Source organism: Equus quagga, chromosome 13, assembly GCF_021613505.1.
Source record: "Equus quagga isolate Etosha38 chromosome 13, UCLA_HA_Equagga_1.0, whole genome shotgun sequence".
NCBI classification, from domain to species: Eukaryota; Metazoa; Chordata; class Mammalia; order Perissodactyla; family Equidae; genus Equus; species Equus quagga.
The window spans coordinates 64,961,869-64,968,421 of record NC_060279.1 but is presented as its reverse complement, the minus strand read 5'-3'; positions in this window follow the sequence as shown (position 1 = coordinate 64,968,421).

Here is a 6,553-nt window from a genome sequence, read left to right as displayed (position 1 = left end):
GGCGGCGGCGGAGGACGCGCTGCTGGCGGCGGCGGCGGCGGCGGCGGCGGCGGAGCTGGAGCGCGCTCGGCGGAGCCCGGGGCGGGAGGCGGCCGCAGCCGGGGAGCCGGAGCCGCCGCCGCCGCTGCCGCCGAGCAGCATGGTTGGCGGGGAGTTTACAGCCCCCGGAGCGGGCAGGGGCCACGGAGGAGAAGCGGCGGCGGCGGCGGCAGCGGCTCTAGGCTGTAATTGGGATGCAAAGCAGGCGGTGGCGGCGGCGGCTGCGGCCGGGAGGAGGAGGAGGAGGAGGCGGCGGCGGCGGCGGCGGCTGCAGCGGTCGGAGGGGACGCGCTGGAAGTGGGAGCTGATGAGTGAAAAGAAAAAAAAGTCTTTGGATCTTTATTCTGCTAATTAGTTTCCTGCAAAAAATGGCTGTGATTAATTCAGTGCGCATGTGCTTCATTACCCAGGCACGACGGGAAGGGCTAATTAGCCACCTTCTGGATCAATAAGATTCAGCAAAAAAGAAAAGGGGGAGGTGGAGGGAGGCAGAGGGGAGGAAGGGAGGAAAAAAAAAAAAAAAACCAGGGGAAAGTGATGAGCAGGGCCAGGAGAGCAGGAAGAGAGGATGAGAGAAGAGCCCAGGAAGAGGGAGAGAGGCACCAAAAGTTTATGCATGTATTAAAAACACATACACACACACGGCACACGCACACGCACACACACACACACACACCGAGAAGTGAAATGCAGAGAAGCAACAATAGGAACCTGGCTAAGATTTTTTTTTTAAGATTTTTTTTCTTTCTTTCTCTTTTTTCTTTCTCCTTCTTTCTCGTTTTTTCTTTTTCTCTTTCTCTTCTTTTTTTGGCAAAAGCAGCGATGCTTAAATTAAATGGGAAGAAAGCATCTTCAACGAAGAGAGGAGTAAGGGGGGCAAGAATAGAGTGGGATAGCTTAAAGCAAAGATTTAAGTGAAAGGCAGAGACTTAGCATACAGGCCACTTTAAATTGCAAATCTGAGATTTTTTTTAAAGGAGGAAAATTAGCTCCCCCCAAATCAGAGGACAAATATAGAAAATACGGAGATAACTTTAACACATACCATAGACTAGACAAAAAAATATATAATATGTTAATTTTGTCTTCTGAAATAAGAAGCGATCAATCTTCTCTGGTTCTTTAGAAGGAGAGGGGAAGGGGGGAGTGATGATTAGAAGAAATAAAAGGGGGAACGTGAATCAGAACTGAAAGGGGGTAACTTAAGGAAAGACAAGAAAAGGAAAAGTTGCACTTGGAAACAAGTCCAACTTTCTACCTTTCTGGACTGAAGAGAAAAGTAAAATCAATTTTCTCGTGTAAAACCTGGAAAGCAGATGTTTTCAAAACACAGGAAGCTATTTTGCCATCAAAAGCAGGGATGTAATAAAGGCAGTGAAAAATAATTTCAGACTAAATTCGTAAGAAAGAAAGCCAATATATTTAAATAGCGAGGAAAGGTCTAGAGTGGAGAAAGGGGGGAAATTACATACCCCTTCCCTAATGCCCAAAAAAAAAAAAAAAAAAAAAGTCTTAAAGCTACCTCCAAGAGTTTGGAGCAGAGTCTCGAAGCCAAAGGGCTTGAAATGAGAGGATGGATTTCAGATAAAGACTAGGAGCAGTACATCCACCAGAGCCCAAAGGAGATCCCTGGAATCAAAGACAGCAGCCAGGGACCCTGCTACTGTACCGATTCCCAGTACATCAAAGCCATCACTTAGGCGGGTGGACGGTACCTCCAAAAAGCAAGCAAACAAATGCAGGAAGAACAAGAGTCTCAGTCTCTCTCTCTTTCTCTCTTTCTTCCTCCCCCCCTTTCTAATCCTAGCCTTAGCGTCACTGCTACAGCAATAGATTTTTTTTAATGACAAGCATGTATTTATGTAAGTTCTAAATATGAACTAGTACCATTGAAATTACAATGTCTGGAATAAAATAAAATGCAATTTGCACTTTAAGTGATCTGCAAACAAATGTAAAAACAACATTTATGTTTGTGAAAGCATTATTAGTGAACCCTGTAACATCAGGTAGAGAGAGAGCTCGCACTAAAACTTATTTTGCTTAGAAAAAGAAATTTTTTTGCCCAAGCCTAGCTGGATTATTTATTTTAGAAGGAATTTGGAAATTAATCAAGAAATCTGTTTGATTAGAAAGGAATTCTTCATTTTGAGAGATTTTTCCAATGCTCTTAAGAGCATGCAGCTTCTTAGTCAAGACTAGGGGGGAGGAAACGGGTTTAGGATTTTGCAGGGTTACCTCATCTAATCCTTCTGAATTCACTCTGGGAATAATGCTGTTTTATTTAGAAAAAAAAAAGAAAATACATTTAGAAAAATCGGGGGTTTCCTCTCTATGAGCCAAATCTGGATTGCCATTCAAACTTTTCCTGGCTGCTTTTCCATGCGGGACAGTTGATCAATAAAGCCAAGTCCAGCCTGGCTTGCTACAGGTTTCACCAGTCAGTGCTTGCAAAACCTTTGTCATTTTCTAAAAATAAAAAAGCTAAAAGTTATTGTAGAAGAAGGGGCTTTTTTTTGTCCCCTGCACAATGTGTCTTTTGTGAGGTTAATGCCATTCTGGGCTCTCGCTAGCCCTGGACAATGGGAACTCTCCAGGAGCCTGCAAAGACTCTGGCTTTTTTCTTTCTTGATTTTTTTTTTTTTAAGGGAAGGATGAAACATTCCTACAGTCCAAACACAACTTCTACTTTGATTAAATAAATATTTATCTTTATTGTAGCCATTGTATATTTTTACCTTCAGTTTGTCCGGTTTCTGATTATTATTTTAAATTTTTCATTGACAACAGTTAATCTTTTTTTTTTTCCCTTTCAGTCCAAAATGCAGGTCAGTGTAAAATGTAGCTGACTGAAGGAAGACTGGTAAATTCTGAATTTTTCCATAATGTGTCAGGTAAGGAAAATTGTTCAGACCCTCAGGAGTATGTATTTGCTTCCTATTTATCTGTCTTCACGAATCTTCATAAATCTGTTAGTTTATTTTTTTAAGATGTAGCAGAATTAAGTTTCTCCTTGTACATCTTGAAAACTCACTTAAAGGCTATGTATTTATTTTCTTTTAAAAATGTAAATAGTACTAGAAGCGAACTTGTAGCTTGTTTCTTATACAAAACGGCGCCGAGGAGGTCAGTCTCCCCAGTGGTATAGGGTATTTGGGGGAAATTCTGGATATAAATGTATTTCATGTTGCAATATAGGAAAATGTCAGCTTAATCTGGTAAATACTTATGCTAATTTTTACTGAGTGAATTCGTTATAAGGAGGAGAGGTACCAAGCTCTTATGATTGAATAATGCTCAGGCGATAATCCAGCATCTATATGGATTATTTTATGTACAAAATGAAAAAAGGAACTGAGAAATTCAGAATCTAAATCCTTCATTTAGCTGGCAAGAGGGCAGAAAATTTTAGACCAATCTGTTTTTAAGACATTTACAGTAGAGAGGGAAAGTGGAATGTAGGCTAAATATTGCATTGATGTGTATATTTCTCTGCCTCTCGCTCAAATGAATGGATGTATATATATAAACACAAAGATATATGCATAAATGGGTAGATAAATATACATTTGGATGACTTTCGGTATCTCTGCATCTGTGTGTGTGTGTGAATATATATATGCACACGGATATACAAGGTGTACATACATGCAGGTCTTGTACAGAGCTGTGCGTGTGCTCTGTGCTCTTGCTGGGGGTTTTTGTTTCCAGATCTGTTTGAAGCTACTTTTTTGCAAATATATAACATAGAAGTGTTGGTTTAATGATGAAGATGTGGATGGTGAATTTGCGGAAGAATCTGCTCCCCTGCAATTTTCAGAATCTGGGGTTGCAGTGTGAGCAGCTATTATTTGGACCAAGGGCTAAAGATGCGATGGGCCAGTCTTAAGGGGTAAGGGAGGTGAAGGGGATCTTAATAGATCTCACTCCCAAAGAGCCTAGATTCTGGGCCCTGGGTTTTCTTCTGCTGGGGCATTGGGGACACAAAAACAAAAAAAGGAGGAGGAAGAAAAAAAGAAAACCCCGTGTGGAGGCAGGGGAGGTTGAAAGAACGCCTCTCCGTCCAAGTCCAGAGCTACATCTAAGGGAAGGGTTGCAGGGTGAGGAATGTGCGGGTTCCTTTTTGAATGTGTATTGTTATTCTAAGTCTATTGTATGTACGTGTTACTGTCCTTTCATTTGCCACGACAACATATGGATTCCATAAATGCAGACATGCCGAAGTGCATCTGTCTGGGTAGTTAACACGATCCAAACATCCCTCTTCGTTCCGCTAACTCCGGCTCTTCCTCGGGCTCCCCGGCAGCGCTCCTCCCGGCCGGGCGGCCCGTGCCTCAGGCTTGCAGCGCCCCGCAGTCTCGCCCTTTTGTGATCTCCTCGTGGGATCCAAGGTGCCGCGCCGAGGAGGCGGGCTGCTCGCCGTGCCGGGGTCAGAGGCGCCGCTGCCGCCGGCCCCTGAGCGTGAGGGGATGAAAGGGTTAAACTGCCCGAGCCCGGGGAAGGGGCTGCGCTCATCCCGGAGCGAGGTGCAGCCACCAGCAGCTGTGATTTAGGGGTCAAGTCCGAGATCACCTTTCTCCTGCCTCTGGAAATAGCAGAAGATGTGGTAGGGGGGGACAAAAAGGAGAGAGCGGCAGCCAGGCGCTGCACTTGGCGCTCCATCCATCCGTTCCCTCCTCCCCCCCCCCCAGCCCATCTCCTGACCCCCAGTCAAATCGAACAGTTCCTCTTTCTCCTAGGGGTGCGGGGTGAGGTTCTTCTGAGCATCCAGAATTGCTCCATCCGCAGCTCTGTCCTATGGTTAAACCACTGTGCCCCAAGCTTCAACCACCAAATCAGAAAGTTTGCTCTTAATATGCCAGAGGATGAGCAGCTGGGTCTGGATAAAAATTGCTCCCTGCTTGCGGAAAACAGGGGTGCCCTTTGCAGAATGGGGGAGTTTGGATGTTGGCGCCAACCCCTCAGACTCGGCTCATGCTCCTCACAGCCATGAGCGGATGTACACAGTGGTGTCCATTACGTGCAGCTTCTTGCTTTGTGCCCACATGTTCCGTCACTAGCTTTCTTTCCCCCAACTCAGGCAGCCTGGAGAATACTTTTGTCAAAATATTTATCACGCCTGAAAGATAACCAAAAACCAAATTCAGATGGGTTTCTGAGGCATTTCACTGGAAAAGAGCAAAGTGTCTGAAGTCCCCTTTTGTTTTGGCGCTGCGTGGGTGCGCCAGGTTATGGGTCTCAGGGCTCAGGTGACGTCCTAGGGACCGTAGGGGCGTGTACACGGTGCCCACAAAAAGGGCTTCAATTGAGAAAGAGCTTCCCAAATCCATCCCCGCAAGGTTGGATTTCAGGACAACGACAGCTCTTTTTTAAAGTTACTCCAAGAAAAAGGAGTTTTTGGTGGGAAAAGAACTGGCTCAAAATGACAGAGAGAAAGGGGAACTAGATCCCTGGGGGACAGGAGGCAGGTAGGGAGTGCTGAGAGTAGACAGGGAGACAAGCAAGTGAGGAGGTCCACATACAAGGGCAGGCAGGGGAGGCTTGGCGGCGCGCTCCCCAGACGCTCCCTCCAGCTGCCAGAGTGAGGGCGAATCACCCCGACTTCAGCTTCTGCTTCCAGGGCCAAGAGAGGACCAGCTGGTCCAGAAGGCAGCTTAGGTCTGTCTTCCTAGCCCCGGTGCCCCTAACCCCTCCAGAGCCTCCAAACCACGGAAATCAAACCAAATTGGCCGCTCGAATCTAGAGAGGTTTCATCCCTGGGGCAAGGGGGAGGGGACAAGCCTTTTTTTTTTTTTCTTTTGAACTCCCGATTCAAAAGAGACCACAACCTACTCTTGAGTGCCATCCCCAGTACATGGATTGTGGGTTTGTTTCATTCTTTCATTCTTTTTTCCCTATTTCTCAGAAGTAAAACCTTGAAAGAATTAGCCCCAAACTTGGAGCGCCCGGGTCCTTGAAAGAGTTCCAAATGATAAAGCCTGCCCTTCATTTCGAATACATGGCGCATTGTGAAAATGCAGGGCAATTAGTCAGTTCCAGGGTTTGAGTCAGATTCCCACTTTCCTTGGCTCCTTTGCAATGGAAATCTGAAATCCAACCTGGGGGCAGGAGGCGCCTCGGAGCTGGTGGCTCTCCTGGGTTCCGCACCGCCCGCCCCACCGGCAAGCGTTGGCTTCCCTTTTGGTGACCTGGTACCAGAAGTTTGCATTACATCTAAAGCCTGGGGCGGGTAAAGAAGAGAAGAGAGAACTAACCTCATCTCAACGCAACAAAGTGAACAACTCGAGGGCAAGAGACCCTTGGTCTGCTACGTTCGCTTTAGGGATTTCCAAGGGCATAACTTGGGGAGGGGGAACGATCGAGGCTTCCGACTTGCCAGCCGGAGGCAGAAAAAAGGGATCCTTGAGAGGCACGGGCGGCGGGCTTGGGAGCACGACTGCGAGCGGGTAACTGAGACCTGGCGCCCATTTGCACAGAGCTTGCTAGGGCCGGCGTGGGGAGACGGTGCCCATGG